At 35.2% G+C, this 15909-nt stretch overlaps 1 protein-coding gene and 1 non-coding gene across 3 annotated transcripts in view; both read right to left on the reverse strand.

The window, feature by feature from the left end:
• The window catches only part of LOC143403100 (protein argonaute-3), a 103391-nt gene that overhangs the window by 41913 nt on the left and 45569 nt on the right, over positions 1-15909 (reverse strand). The gene's annotated exons all lie outside the window — the stretch shown is intronic.
• Trnaa-agc (transfer RNA alanine (anticodon AGC)) lies at positions 4250-4324 on the reverse strand. The gene has a single exon. It is a non-coding gene; the product is annotated as a tRNA-Ala (tRNA).

A 15909-nucleotide genomic window follows, 5' to 3' on the forward strand; every position in this document is an offset into this window, starting at 1 on the left:
AACCCAGGGCCTCATACATACTAAGCACATGCTCTATACCACTGAGGTATATCTCAAGCCTTTGCTTATTTTTTAGCTAAGTTTCTATTTTGATGGGTATCAGTGTTAGAATAATGAAAAAGGATAGATTTGGAAATCAAAAAGACTTATCAATACTTATTAGACTTTATTTATCTGTTGTGGAGGGTACAAAAAGGAAAAAAAAAAAAAACCTATTTCTCAGAGCATTGGGATAAATCAATGCAAGGTACCTACTTGTGCCAGAAATGATAGCAAGTTTATAGAGCTGCTTTCTTAAAAAAAAAAAAAGTTTTCCCAGGGTGGCCTTGAACTTGTGATCCTCCTGCCTCAGCCTCCCAAATAGCTGGGATTATTAGTGTGCACTACTGTGCTGGCTCTTTTCTCATTTTTTAATTGTATATAAACATAATATTTTTATTTATTTATTTTTATATGGTGTTGAGGATCAACCCCAGTGTCTTACATGTGCTAGGTAAGTGCTCTTCCAATGAGCCACAACCCTAGCTCCTTTTCTCATTTTTGAAGAACTCTTTACTCATGTCATAGGTTCACCAGTCCACTGACATCTTAATTCCAGGCAGAACCATACTGGCAATATAAGCTAACTCCTTGAAGAGGCTGTATAAAAAAATGTTCCATCAAAATGAGATTAGGATTGCTTTTCACAATGTCAAAACTAAAATTTTCTCTCTTAAGATACGACAGGAGATAACATGTGAAAAAAGAAATAATAAATATTTGCCACATTTAAAATGAGTAGTAGTAGGGGGCTAGGGTTGTGGCTCAGTAGTAGAGTGCTTGCCTAGTATGTGTGAGGCACTGGGTTCAATTCTCAGCACCGCATATGTTAAACATCTCTATATTTCCTATATCATCTAGCAAAACATATGGAAGCTCAGGAATATTTATTCATTAATAGGTTAAAGATTGCTTTATCTATCTATCTATCTATCTATCTATCTATTGTGGTGCTGGGGATTGAACCCAAGGCCTTGTGCATGCTAGGCAAGTACTCTACCAACTAAGCTTTATCCCCAGCCCTGCTCTATTTTTTTTTTTTAATGTAAAATACCACCTATTTACCTAAGGGCCTAAAACATAAATGTGTCTCTTAGCAAATTTTACAAAGTAAATATCCATGTAACCACCATTTAGATTAAGAACTATTACCAGTATCCCAGAAATCTCTTCTCTAATCCCTTCCCTAACCCTTCTCTCCGCTAAAGGTAATCGAAATTCTGTCTTCTACAGTAGTGATTTCCAATCTTTATGGATTTATAAAATAAATACATATCCCTAAATACTATTTTAGTTTTCCTTGTTTTTGAATTTTATGGAAACATAATGCATGTGACCTTTTTGAGACTTTCACTTAAGATTGTTTCTAAGTTTGCCATATTAATTCAATGTAATTAGTTTCTTCATTTTCACTGGTGCATAACTCTATTGAAAAAATACACAATTTATCCACTCTGCTGGTAGACATTTGTGTTGGTAACTTTCTTTGGCTACTATGAAGGATGATAGAACATCTTTGTATGTTATACACAAATTCCTCTACAATAGGCTATATCCAGGAGTAAACTGCTGGGGTAAGAGGGATGTGTGTTTAAATTTCTTAGACAATGACTAATTTTCACAGTGGTGTTAACAATTGACCCTGTCACAGTGTGTAATAGTCACTACTGTGCCAAATTCTCCTTAACTGTTAGCACTGTCAGTCTTGAATTTTAACTATTTTGATAGGTTAGTGATCTCTCATTTTTGAAAAAAAAAATTTTGAAATATACCTTATATACAATAAACTTCAAAGTGCAAACTTCAATGATCTCAATAAATATATACATCTATGCTGTTACCTCCTCTCCAATTAAGAAAGAACATTTCCACCACCCCAGAGAACACTCCCCTTTGTAAAAAGGTCTTTCCTATCTGTTTCATGCAACAACTCATCTGATTTCTTTCATAAACAATTGGTTCAGAATTCCATATAAATGGTGGCTGTGGGGGGCTGGGGATGTGGCTCAAGTGGTAGCGTGCTCGTCTGGCATGCGTGCGGCCTGGGTTCGATCCTCAGCACCACATACAAACAAAGATGTTGTGTCTGTCGATAACTAAAAAATAAAAAATATGAAAATTCTCTCTCTCTCTCTCTCCCCCCTCTCTATCTTTTAAATAAATAAATAAATAAATAAATAAATAAATAAATGGTGGCTGTGGTTGGAGCTCAGTGGTAGAATGCTGGCCGGGCATGTGTGAGGCACTGGGTTCAATTCTCAGCACCACATATAAATGAATAAATTAAAATAAAGAATTCCATATACTGTACAGGTTATTTTCCATTTGGCTTCTGTTGTACATCTTAACTGAGATTTATTCATACTGTTTTATGAATTAGATTTGCTTTAATCACTGGATAGTACTTCATTAGAACAAATAGGTCACAATTTCTTTCCTCCATTCACTACTTTTTTTGGGGGGGTGGGTACTGGAGATTGAACTCAGGGGCACTCAACCACTGAGCCATATCCACAATCCTATTTTTTTGTATTTTATTTAGAGACAGGATCGCACTGAGTTGCTTAGTGCCTTGATTTTGCTGAGGCTGGCTTTGAACTGGTAATCCTCCTGTCTCAGCCTCCTGAGCTATTAGGATTACCAGTGTGCACCACATGCCCAGCTTCCATTTACTTCTCATTGGCCATTTGGGTTGTTTCCAGTTTCAAGTTATTATGAATGAACAAACATAGATGAACAAACTTACAAATCTTTGCACAGGCATATAATTTTGTTTTTCTTGGGCAAAGATATAGAAGCATAATTGGCAGGCCATATGACAAGAGAATGTTTACTTTTTTTTTTTTTTTAGATGCTGAGGACACAGCTCAGGACCTCAGGCATTTAACTTTATTTTGGTACTAGGGATGTAATCCAGTGGCACTGAACCTCATCCCCAGCCCTTTTTGAGACAGGGTCTTTCTAAGTTGCTTAGGGCCTCCCTAAATTGCTGAGGTTGACTTCAAACTTGAAACCCTCCTGTCAGCCTCCCAAGTCACTGGGTTTATAGGCACATGCCCAGCTTTAACTTTATTTTTTTTTTAATTTTAATTTTTTTGCAGTGCTGGGGATTGAAACCAGGAGTGTTCTACCACTGAGTTATATCCCTAACTCTTAGACCCCGAGACAGGGTCCAAGTTGCCCAGGCTGGCTTTGAATCTGAGATCCTCCTGCCTCAGCATCCTGATTTGCTGGGTTACAGATATGCACCACTGCATCCATCCTGAGAACATTTAACTTTAAAAAACTGCCAAATTATTTTTTAAAGTAGTTGTACTATTTTATATCCCCATTAGTATATGTTCCACATCTGTGTTAAAACTTGGTATTGTCAGTCTTTTAAATTTAGCCAATTTACAGGTTATGAAGTATATTGTTGTGGTACTTATTTGTATATCCTGGATAACCAATGATGTTTAGAATCTTTTCAAGGATTTATTCACATCTTTTTAAAAAACCTTTTTTTGTAGTTGTAGATGAACAGCATACCTTTATTGTATTTGTTTATTTTTATGTAGTGCTAAGGATCAAACCCAGTGCTTCACTTGTGCTAGGCAAACGCTCTGCCACTGAGCTACAACCCCAGCCATACATCTTTTGTGAAGTTGTTTTCTTTCTTTTTCTTTTTCAGTGCTGGTGATCAAACCCAGGCGTTGTGCATGCTAAGCACACACTATAATACTGCCAGGTATAGTCCAGCCCCAAGTATATGCTTTTGACTGCATTTTGATCTGTTGTCTTATGAGTTAAGTTTTTCATATATCTCAGACACAAGGCTTTTGCTCAGGTATGTTTTGCAAGTGTTCTTCTAGCTATAGCTTGCCTTTTTATTTTCTTAAGAGTGTTCTTTTTTTTATATATTTTTTTTTGAGAGAGAGAGAGAGAGAATTTTAATATTTATTTTTTTTAGTTCTCGGCGCATACAACATCTTTGTTTGTATGTGGTGCTCAGGATCGAACCTGGGCCGCACGCATGCCAGGCGAGCGTGCTACCACTTGAGCCACATCCCCAGCCCAAGAGTGTTCTTAAAAGAGTTTAACTTAGATGGTTTCCCATTTATTAAGAAATCTTTGCTTACTCCATGGTTGTGAATATTTTTTCTGTTTTTTCTTTTTCTTTTTAAAAATATTTTTAGTTGTACATGGACACAATACTTTTATTTATTTAGTTTTTTTATGTAGTGCTGGGGATCGAACCCAGGGCCTCGTGCATGCTAGGCAAGAGCTCTACCACTGAGCCCACAAACCCAGACCCTGTTTTTTTCTTAAATATTTCCCAGTATTGTTTTTTTGTTTTGGCCTATAATAAATATACTTTGAATTAAATTTTTAGTTATAAAGTCAGTGTTAATTTTTTTAATATACAAATAATTCAGTTACTCATATTATTTATTGAAAAGACTACCCTTTTACCTGTTGAATTATATTGGCTGTTTGGCAAAAATCAATCATCCTGAGTAGATCCACTCCTGTACCTATTTTTATAATTTTTTTTCTGGTACCAGGGAATTGAACTAAGGGGGCACTCAACCACTGAGTCACATCCACAGCTCTATTTTGTATTTTATTTAGAGACAGGGTCTTATTGAGTTGTTTAGCGCCTCATGGTTGCTGAAGCTGCTTTGAACTCACGATCCTACTGTATCAGCCTCCTGAGCCACTGGGATTACAGGTGTGCGCCACCACACCAGGCCACTTTGTTAACTTTCTTAATAATCTGTTGCAGCTTTCAATTTATTCCAAAATATTGCATGTTCTTTTGATGTTACATATGATAAAATGTTTTCATTTTTCCAATTGTTGAATGCTGTTATATTGCTAGTATTCACTGTTGTTTTATAACTGCAACTAGTATCCTGTAACCTTGATAAATTCATCTATTAATTAGAGTAGGGATTTTTTTTGATTACTTAGAATTTTTAGTGTAGACTATTGTTTCCTGAAACAGTTTTATTTCTTTTCTTCTTCTTCTTCTATTTTTTTTTTTTTTTTTTTTTTTTGATTTACCATTGGCTGGGACCTAAGCATCCTTGTTTTGTTCTTGATCTTAGGGCAAAAGTGTTCGATCTTTTCATCATAAATGTATGATGATGCCTACATGTTTTTCTAAATGCTTTTATAAGTTTTTTTTTTATTGTAGTTTGTTGTGTTGAGAGTATATGTTATCTTTGTCAGGTGTATTAGGTATAGTAGCCTCAAAAATTGAGTTACAAAGCCTTTTTTCTTCTTCTGTTTTCTGAAAGAATATATGAAAGACTAGAATTATTTTTTCCTTATTATTAGATAAAATTCACCAGTGAAATTATTTAAGACTGGTGTTTTTCTTGTGAGAAGTGATTATAAATTCAACTTATTTTATACAGGGTTATTCCAATTTTGGTAAAGTTGTGTCTGTCAAGGAATTTGTTTTAACTAAGTTACCGAATTGGCATAAAGTTGTTCATGACATTCCCTTTTAACACAACATTAAATTCTAAAAGCTCTTTAGTAGTACTCCTTTTCATTTCTGATACTGGTAATGTTTTTCCTATTTTTCTTGATTAGTTCTATGATTAGTTTATTATTTTCCCCTTGGTACATGGGATCGAATCCTGGGTATTCTACCACTGAGTTATATCCCTAACACCTCCCATTCCCCTCTGCAGGCCTTATAAAATTTCGAGACAGGGTCTTGCTAAGTTGCCCAAGCTAGCCTGAAACTTGTCTGGGATCACAGGTGTATCACTGTGCCCTGCTAATTTTATTAAAACTTTTAAAGAACCAAAAGTTGGCTTCCTTAATTCTCTATTTAATTAATTTTTTCTCTTATCTTTATTATATTTTACCTTCTACTTACTTTGGGTTTAATTTGCTCTTCTTTTTCTAGTTCATGTAAACTGTTATAGCCTGTGTGCGAGGTGGTCCCCATGAGTCCTGATTTATGGGATTCAAAGCTTTGTGTAATCTTTCCTACATTGAATATAAATGATCTGTGTAACCAATAGGATGTTATGGAAATGACAGAATGTAACTTTCCATGCTAGGTATTAATGTTTTAGAGCTTCTGTCTTGCTTTCTCATGGATTACTCACTCTAGAGTAAGCCAGTTACAGTGCTGTGAGGATACTTACCCAGACTTAAGGAGAGGTCCACATGGCAAGGAACTCATGAGGTCTTCAGAAATAAGTCATCATCAATTGAGTGAGTCATCTTGAACTGGATTCCCCAGTTCCAGTAAAGTCTTAACACTGATTGCAGCTTCATGAGAGTCCCTGAACCTGAACCACCCAGTTAAGCCACCCCGTAATTCCTGATAGAAAGTATATAAGATAATATTTATTGTTGTCTGAGTCATTTAGTTTTGTATCAATTTGATAAGCAGTGATAGATAATATAGATGTAAAATAGGACTTCATAATCCACTCAAACATTTATTAAGTATCTCCTTTATGGTTTGGAAATCAAAGAGATGAATCAAAGTCCCTGTCCATAAACACGGAGCCTGGGTTAAGGCGGCAGGAGTATCTCATTTCATTCTCTTTTCAAACTCCACTATAAATATGGTAAGAAAAAAAAAAAAAGACACAAACCTAGAAGGAGAGAAGAACAGAAGAGAAACTACATCAACATTTTGGAAGATGAAAAGTGAGTAGGCAAGTTGTAACTGATATAGTAGACCCAAGAAAATGAAATCACAGCCAGCTGTTTTGGTAAAGGTTAAGAACCAACTGCATTTACACTACCAAGTCCTCAAAATGCAGAAGTGGCTGTACAAGGTAACTCTGAAACTGGTGATAAAAGGATGTGGATGATGCAGAAAAATAAAGAGGAAATCAGTTTGAGAAGGTGAAGTCCTAGATCCTCTATCTAGATCCTGAACAGCTGCCCCTTCTTCCTTTTTGCATCGGTTTACAGATGCAAAAAAAGACTCTTAGGAAGAAAGATGCCAGGCATAGTTCAAGGCACAAGACTGTACTATAAACAAAGGATTAAATGACTATAAACATTAAATGCTGAATGAAGGATTTCCTCAGCCAGAATCCCCATCTTGACTTCCAGAATGTAGGTAACCAGACTGGAGTTTGGAAGACTCATCTTTGGGTAACTTGACCTGCCAAGAGAAGAAATTTAAAGATTCTCCAACCTCAATCCACTGAAATCACCTCATGATGAAGCTCAGAGTCAACAAATCTCTCCTGAATGAAACTGAATCTCTCTCACCCTGCAAAAAATCAACTCAAAAGTGGATCAAAGACTTAGACACCAGAACAGAGATCCTGCACCTAACAGAAGAAAAAGTAGGCCCAAATCTTCATCATTTTGGCTTTTGATCTGACTTCCTGAACAAGACTCCTAATAAAATCAAGAATCAATAAATAGGATGGATTCAAACTAAAAAGCTTCTTCTCAGCAAAGGATATAATCAACAACGTGATGAGAGAGCCTACAGAATGGGAAAAAAAAATCTTTACTACACACATCTCAGATGGAGCACTAATCTTTAGGATATATAAAGAACTCAAAAAACTTCACAAAAAAACAAATAACCCAATCAATAAATGGGCTAAGGAACTGAACAGACACTTTATTTATTCTTAAAAATATTTATTTTTTAGTTATAGTTGGACACAATACCTGTATTTTATTTATTTATATGTGGTGCTAAGGATCAAACCCAGGGCCTCGCACGTGCTAGGTAAGCACTTTACAGCTGAGCCACAGCCCCCAGCCTGAACAGACACTTTATAGAAGAAGAAATACAATCAATCAACAAACATGAAGAAATGTTCATTACCTCTAGAAATTAGAGAAATGCAAATCAAAACTACTCTAAGATTTCATCTCATTCCAGTCAGAATGGTAATTTTCAAGAATACAAGCAATAATAAGCATTGGTGAGGATGTGGGGAAAAAGGAACACGCATACATTGTTGGTGAGACTGCAAATTGGTGCAAGCAGTATGGAAATACCTTAGAAAACTTGGAATGGAACCACCATTTGATCCAGCTATCCTATTCCTTGGTTTATACCCAAAGGACTTAAAATCAACATATTACAGTGATATAGCCACATCAATGTTTATAGCACCTCAATTCACAATAGCTAAAGTATGGAACCAACCTAGATGCCCTTCAACAGATGAATGGATAAAGAAAATATAGTACATATACACACTGAAATATTACTCAACCTTAAAGAAGAATAAAATTATAGTATTTGCAGGAAAATGGATGGAATTAGAGAATATCATGCTAAGTGAAATAAGCCAATCTCAAAAAACCAAAAGCTGAATATTTTCTCTGATAAGAGAATGCTGATCTATAATGGGGTGGGGGGATAGGGAAGAATGAAGGAACTTTGGTTTGTATAGAGGGGAGTGAGGCGTGGAGTGGGGCTCTGGGGATGGGAAGGACAGCAGAAAGAGACAGCCATTATTAGCCCGTATGCATGTATGATTACACTACTGGAGTGATTCTGAGCCATGTACGGCCAGAGGAATGAGAAGTTGTGCTCCATTTGTGTACTATATGTCAAAATGCATTTGACTGTAAAACAAGTTAATAAAAAAAAAAAAAAAAGTCTGCTCCCTGTATTCTGTGTTTCCAGCCAGGGTTTTAGACTCCCATTGAATCATGAGTAGATAATCAAGGATACTATACATCTGGGAACATCTTCCAGAATGAAAGACTGAGAACAAAACAAACAAAGAGGAATTTGGGGAAAGCATAAGTACATACCAGGAATAAATCCAAAATTAGCTAGTATGTTCAGAAAGCTAAGAAAGGATATGGCATCTGTAAAACAGAAACAGCATGATATTCAAAAATAATATTCATGAAATAAAAAATGAACAGTTAGAAATTAAAAAAAAAATATAATAAAACTAATGAAAAAAAAGAATTGGAAGATGAGTTGAGGAAATTTTTAGAAAGTAAAGGAAAACTGGGGAATAAAGACATATAAAGATATACACTTAAAATGGGTGAATTCTATACTATATAAATTAAACCTCAATATAGTTATTTTTAAAAGTGAAGCAGGGGGCTGGGGTTGTGGTTCAGCGGTAGAGAATTCACCTAGCACGTGCAAGGAGTGGGGTTCGATCCTCAGCACTACATAAAAATAAATAAAGGTATTATGTTCATCTACGACTAAAAAAAAACATTAAAAAAGAAAAAAAAAATGAAGCAGGGCCGGGTGTGGTAGCACACGCCTGTAATCCCAGCAGCTCAGGAGGCTGAGGCAGGAGAATCACAAGTTCAAAGCCAGCCTCAGCAACAGCAAGGCACTAAGCAACTCAGTGAGACCCTGGCTTTAAATAAAATACAAAATAGGGCTGGGAAGTGGCTCAGTGATCGAGTGCCTGTCCCTGGGTTCAATCTCCAGTAAAACACACACACACACACACACACACTCACACACACCAAAAAAAAAAAAAAAAAGGAGTAGGGCTGGGGATATAATGTGAAAGACCCTGGGTTCAAGCAATGCCCAGTATTGCAAAAAGAATACAAACTAATGTTATTATAATTTTTTTTAATGGAGCAATGCTTTCAAACTTCTAAAGAAAAACTATTTCCAACAAAGAAACTACCATTTATTTCTGAGGTAGGGTTTTGCTGTGTTCTCCTGGCTCACGCCATCCTCCTGTCTCAGTCTCCTGAGGTTTGTTGATAAAGTACAGTTTCTAACATATAAGGTGTCAAAAAAAATGTACTTTTTTATGAAACTCCTGGGAAGAGGAAGGAAAGGATGTGAGATGGGGGCTGGGGATATAACTCAGTTAGTAGAGTGCTTGCCTTGCATACACAAGACCCTGGGTTCAATTCCCAGCATCTCACACACACACACACACACACACACACACACACACACACACACAAAAGGATATGAGATCAACATAGGAGCAACACAAAAATAATTCACCAAAGAATTTCCAAGTGTGATCTAAAGAGGCAGTGCACCAAATATGAAGGGCACATCCAACCAGATTCAAACAGTATGAATCAAGAAACAGATTTGAATCAAGGTTGTATTAGGAATCAAGAAAAAAATCTGACAAAGGGCACCACACTAAGATTCCTGCTACATGAGGACAGACTGCCTGGTTAAATCTGACCTAGATATCTTTAGTTGGCCTTGCTTGACCTCACCTTGATAAAAATTCCTGTTCTGCTACCTGAATCAGCTGAAAAACTTGCATTATACCCTAAAGAAATGTTCTGTTTTGATTTACTTCTGAAAGTACTAATTTGAGTATTATAAAATTATTTCTTAATCTTAGCTCTTGTTCTTTTTTTTTTTTTTTTTTAATGGGTGTAGGATACTAGAAATTGAAACCAGGTATGCTCTATATCCCAGCCCTTTTAAAAATTTTTTTTCTTTTTACTTGTAGTTGGATACAACATCTTCATTTTTATGTAGTACTGAGGATCAAACCTAGCACCTCACTCTACCACTGAGCCACAACCTTTTTTTTTTTTTTTTAGTTGTAGATTCCCAGCCCTTTTTTATGTATTTATTTTTAAAAATTGAGACAGTGTGACCGCAAACTTGGAATCTTTATAGCTCAGACTCCCATTAGCTGGGGTTTTAGGTATGTGCCACCATGCCCAGCAATCTTAAACCTGAACTCAAGACAAATAAATGAAGGAAGCAACACTACTATTGTGATTACTATAAATCTGTCTGCCATGCTAAGAAAGCATATGCAATGTAAACTTCTGACGTGTAAGCAAAATCAAATTACAAGGATTAAATTCTACATTTATAAATGCTGACCTCTTTAAAAAAATTTTTTTTAGTTGTAGTTAAACACAATACCTTTATTTTATTTATTTATTTTTATGTGGTGCTAAGGATTGAACCTAGGGCTTCACACGAGCTAGGCAAGTGCTCTACTGCTAAGCCACAACCCCAGCCCCATGCTGACTACTTTTTACCTTGAATGCTTTAGAGCAAGCTACTTTTTACTAAAAAGAATAAGAAGGCAGGACTGAGACTATGGCTCAGTGGTAAAGCACTCACCTAGCATGCGTGAGGTACTGGGTTTGATCCTAAGCATAAAATAAAATAAAATAAAGGTATTGTGTCCATCTACAACTAGCAATATATTTTAAAAAATAAAAAGGCAAAATAAAAACTGTGTGGTGCTATGCATCAAATACAGGGTTTTTTTTTTTTTTTAAAGAGAGAGTGAGAGAGGGGAGAGAGAGAGAGAGAGAGAGAATTTTTTAATATTTATTTTTTTTTAGTTATCGGCGGACACAACATCTTTGTACGTGGTGCTGAGAATCGAACCCGGGCCGCACGCATGCCAGGTGAGCGCGCTACCACTTGAGCCACATCCCCAGCCCAAATACAGGGTTTTATGTGTGCTAGAAAGTACTCCTATCACAGATCTACCCTCCAGATCTAAAAGAAAAAACAAACTTAACTGAAATTTAAAAAGAGAGTTTTGCCTGATAATAACCTTGTTTCTTGAGGGACTACAAAACTTGTGAATGTTAAAGGTATAAACTTTGGAGTCAGAAGAGTTGATCTCTACCATTTAAATAAAGAGTATATGTTCTTGGGCAAATAAAATGACTGTTTCGAAACTTCAGCTGGGGTATCAACTAACTCATATAACTGTGGTGGAGTTTTTTGTTTTGTTTTGTTCTGTTCTTTTGAGATGAAGTCTTGCTATGTTGTCCAGGCTGGTCTTAAACTTGTGGATTCCAATGATCCTTTCACCTCAGCTTCACAAGTGGCTGGGACTACAGGAGTGTTTCACCTCACCTGGCTCTGTGGTGGAGTTTATGTGAGATAATTTAAAATGCTTAGCATTCTATCTGGCACACAAAAAGTGGTAAAGAAAAAATATTTTAAGAGAGAGGGTTGGGGAGCGTGTAATTTAGTAGTAGAGTATGTCCTTAGCATGTGCAAAGCCCCAGGTTCAAAATGAATCAAAAAATAAAAATGGAAAAAATGGAAAAAAAAAATTTTAAGGGATATACAACTAACATCATCAGATTTAGATTTATTATGATGCTCTTCAAATTTATGAATTTTAATAATAAAATCCAAATTGTAAATGATTTTGGGCCCAAGGAAGGCTAAATAAATAAAAATTCTGCATTTCATTAAAATCTAAGATGCCATTAATGCTATTATGTATCTTTAAAAAGAAACCCGATAGTCAGATATGGTGGTGCACATGGTAATTTCAATGCCTTGAGAGGCCAAGGTAGGAAGACCGCAAGTTCAAGACCAGCCTCAGCAACTTAGCAAGGTCCTAGGAAACTTAGCCAGATCCTATCACAAAAACTAAAAAGCGTTGGGTGTGGCTCAATGGGTAAGCACTCTTGGCTTCAGTCCCAGGTACCAAAAATTTTCTTTAAACATTAAAAATAAAAAGAAAACATTAAAAATAAAATTAAACTGTGATTAAATCATCAATTATAAGATATCTCCCAACTTGATACTGAAAAGTGAGAAAAAGAAATTTTTAAATTTTAGATTAGTAAAATAGTTTAATTACATAGATGAGAAGTCATTAAATATCATTGACAATTATTTTCAAGACAAGTTTATCATACAATTAGAACTAAAATGCTTTCTTTTTTAAAAATTATTTTTAGTATTCATTTTTTAGTTGTAGTTGAACACAATACCTTTATCTATCTATCTATCTATTTATTTTTATGTGGTCCCGAGGATTGAACCCAGTGCCTCACAAGTGCTAGGTGAGCATTCTACCGCTGAGCCACAATCCCAGCCCCAATGCTTTCTTTCTTAAAGAGTAATTGTCTATGTTTATCTCCGTAAATTTCATGTGGTTCCTATCTGTCATTGCCTTGGGAATATTCCTTAAACAATGAGACCAGAATGGATCTTCTGTTATGTTTCCACTGCACTAGCTATTCTCCTTTGTAGTATTTCAATCCCAGTTTTCTTCAGGTAATTTCAAGAAGAATAAGCGCTATTTTATATAGTGTAGCACACCAGCCGCAAGGATTACAAATCAAAATTACATAGAAAAAATAAAAGAGTATATTCATGTGAGAGAAACAAAATTTAAGCTGAGCATGTAGCCTGTAATCCCGGTAACTCTGAAGGCTGAGACAGGAGAATTGAAGTTCAATAACAGCCTAGACAACTTAGAGAGACCTTGCCTCAAAATGAAAAATGAAAAAAAAAAAAAAGTGGATATATATCTCAATGGTAGAGTGCTCCAGTTCCCAATATTACCAAAAAAAAAAAAAAAAAAAAAGGAGGAAATTTGGCAAGTAAGGGGGTGACTGCAATATTTTTCATGTTCCATAGCAGCATTACATTTTATTGGCAGTTAATAAATAAACCTTTGGTATAGCCATTATGGAGAACAGTGGAAATTACTCAAAAAATTAAATATAATAGAACTACCATATGATCCAGCAGTCTTACTACTGGGTTTGTATCCAAAGGAAATAAAATCGCCATACTGAAGAGAGATGTGTACTCTCATGTTCGCTGCAGCATTATTCACAAAGGCCAAGATAAGAAATAACCTAAGTGCCCATGAAAGATCAATGAATAAAGAAAATATGTGTGTGTGTGTGTGTGTGTGTGTGTGTGTAAGCAAATATTATTCAGCTTTGAAAAAGAATGAAAAGAATGAAGTCCTATCACTTGTGACAACATGGATGAACCTGGAGGACTTGTTAAGTAAAATAAGCCAGACACAGAAAGACATATACCGCATGATCTCACTTATACATGGAATCTGAAAATGCCAAACTCATAGAAACAGAGATTAGAATGGTAGTTATCATTCTAATGGTAACTACTAGTGGAATGGTTACCATTCTAATGGGATGGGAGGAGAAAGAAATGGGGAAATGTTGGTCAAAAGATTCACATTTTCAGTTATAAAAGTATGTTCTAGAAACCTAGTACAGTATGGTGAATATAGGTAATAATGTGTTGTACACTTGAAATTTACTAAGAAGGTTTCAAATGTTCTGTGTCACATACACAAATGGGTATGCACACACACACACACATATAACTTGTGAGGTGATGGATATGTTAATGAACTGGACTGTGGTTCACAATGCATATGTATTATCAAAAATCATGTGTGCCTTAAGCATAAAATTTTTGTCAATCCCACCTCAATAAAGCTGGTGGGGGGGGACAAAACCATAAACATGTTTAAGTGTTATTTTCATTTCATTACGATATTATAATCTTTTTTTAAAAAAGGTTAAGATTTTCTTTGCTTCACAAAAGCACAAGTTACATTTCATTCACATAAATAAATATACTCATATTTTTCTTTAAAACATGCAGCCTTTGGGTGAATTCTTCCTACAGGCAGACTATTCCATTTTTCTTCTTTCTTTCTTTCTAAAGGGAACCACAATCCTAAAGTTGGTATGTATTTGTCCCATCTGTTTTTATAATTTTTCTGAATTTGTATATAACCACTATATACTTTTGTTTGGTTTTAAATTTATATAAATAACACATCCTTTTGCTATTTACCTGCCCATCCAATGTTGTTTTGAAGATCTATACTAATATATCCAGATCTGTTCATTCCCTTGACTGTTATGTAATACATCAGAGTAACAATTTATATACTATTTATTCATCCTACTGTTGGCAGGAATTTAGGCTGTTTCAAATTTCTGCTATTACATGTAATGTGTCAGTCACATGTGCCAGATATCTCTTGGTTTAAAGTAAGTTCAATTTCATTTTTACTTTGTATTTTCTTTTTTGGGGGTGGTGGGGGAGGCCGTACTGGGGACTGAATTCAGGGACACTCAACCACTAAGCCACATCCCCAGCTCTATTTTGTATTTTATTTAGAGACAAGGTCTCCCTGAGTTGTTTAGCGCCTTGCTTTTTGCTGAGGCTGGCTTTGAACTTGCCATCCTCCTGCCTCAGCCTCCCAAACCTCTGGGATTACCAGCTTACTTTGTATTTTCTAGATAATGAAAACTGTCTCCCAAGTAGTTGTACCAAATCACACTTCTACCAACAGTGTATGAATATTTCTTTTACTTTATCACCACTAACATTTGGTATTTTATAAGACTTTTTAATTTTATAAATCTGATGGGTGTGAAATGATACTTTGTTGATTTCATTTGTAATTTCCTATTTATCAATGAATTTGAGAATTTTATGTGTTTATTGGCCATTTGGGTTTCCTCTTTTTTTGTTTCAAGACAGGCTCTCAATAAATTGCCCAGGCTGTCCTTGAACTTGCAATCATCCTGAGTTGCTGGAATTACAACTATGCATTACCTTGTCCAACTAGGTTTCCTCTTTTGAGAACTACCCATTTTTCTATTTCATCTGTCCTTATCTTGCTCAGTGTTAGAACTATTCTCTTATTTTTATTCCAAATAATTCCAAAGTTTTGCTTTTCATATTTAGGATCCCTAGAAATAAATTTTGTATGAAGTGTGAGATAGATCCAACTATTTTTTAAAATGTCTAACAATTATATAAACACAATTTAAATGAATACTTTGCTCTTTCCCATTTATGTAAAACACCACTTTCAAAAATTTCACAAACACACACATCTGCCTTGCTTCTAGGTACTTTTTTGCTTTATTAACCTGTCTGTCCCTACACTTAAATCACTGTGACATACTGTTAGAATTTTCTAACAAGTAGGGCAATCCTCTTTGTTTTTCTTTAAAATAGTACTGGCTATTCTTGGTCATTTATTCTTTTAAAAAAATATTTATACTTGTTTATATATATGTGTGTGTGTGTGTGTGTGTGTGTGTATTTATTTATTTATTTAATTTATTTATTTTTATTTTTAGTTGTTGATAGGACTTTATTTTTATTTATTTGTATGT

Source organism: Callospermophilus lateralis, chromosome 7 (genome assembly GCF_048772815.1).
Source record: "Callospermophilus lateralis isolate mCalLat2 chromosome 7, mCalLat2.hap1, whole genome shotgun sequence".
Lineage (NCBI taxonomy): Eukaryota > Metazoa > Chordata > Mammalia > Rodentia > Sciuridae > Callospermophilus > Callospermophilus lateralis.